Here is a 622-nt window from a genome sequence, read left to right as displayed (position 1 = left end):
CACAGTAGAAAGCAGGAGAATGGGGCTTAGAGGAAATGTCGAAGCAAACCCGATAGGCCAAACGGCCCAATTCTGCTCCTGTTTTTTGTGGTTTTAATGCGCTGAATCAGGCGGATGCAGTTTAAGCACAGACAGGAATGGAGTTGTGGTGGAAGCAATGAAAACACAAAATAATTTAAAATCAATACACTAATTTACAGCAAGAAATATTTTTATTCCCTGACCGGGAATCGAACCCGGGCCGCGGCGGTGAGAACGCCGAATCCTAACCACTAGACCACCAAGGAAGCTGATGATACTCTGCATCACAGCAATATACAATATCAAATCAGACAAATACAAAACAAAATCAATGGATAAATAATAATAATGAATGAATGTGATAAATATTGTCACCAATCTACTGCTCAGCACTTTGCGTATCTCTTGTTCACCCAGTGCTTCTGGTTAACCAACACTCTGGACTGCATGAATCGGTGGGGAACAGTCTTTGTCCAGTGTCTTTCTAAAGATTGTGACATTCGGATTCTCTTATGAGTTCTTGGTCATTTGTTGTTTCTGTCTTTCGCCTCGAAGCAATTCAGTGGTCGGCACTCCGATTCCCGCGACATCGTTACCGATA

General features: G+C 42.6%; 1 non-coding gene across 1 annotated transcript; it reads right to left on the bottom strand.

Annotated features, from left to right (window-relative positions):
* Window positions 1-215: 215 nt before the first annotated feature.
* Window positions 216-287, bottom strand: trnae-cuc (transfer RNA glutamic acid (anticodon CUC)). The gene has a single exon. It is a non-coding gene; the product is annotated as a tRNA-Glu (tRNA).
* Between the last annotated feature and the right edge of the window lie 335 nt (window positions 288-622).

This window comes from Hypanus sabinus, unplaced genomic scaffold (genome assembly GCF_030144855.1).
Source record: "Hypanus sabinus isolate sHypSab1 unplaced genomic scaffold, sHypSab1.hap1 scaffold_118, whole genome shotgun sequence".
In the NCBI taxonomy this organism is placed as follows: domain Eukaryota; kingdom Metazoa; phylum Chordata; class Chondrichthyes; order Myliobatiformes; family Dasyatidae; genus Hypanus; species Hypanus sabinus.
The sequence above is the reverse complement of the archived record's forward strand: the minus strand, read 5'-3'. Positions and strand labels throughout refer to the sequence as shown.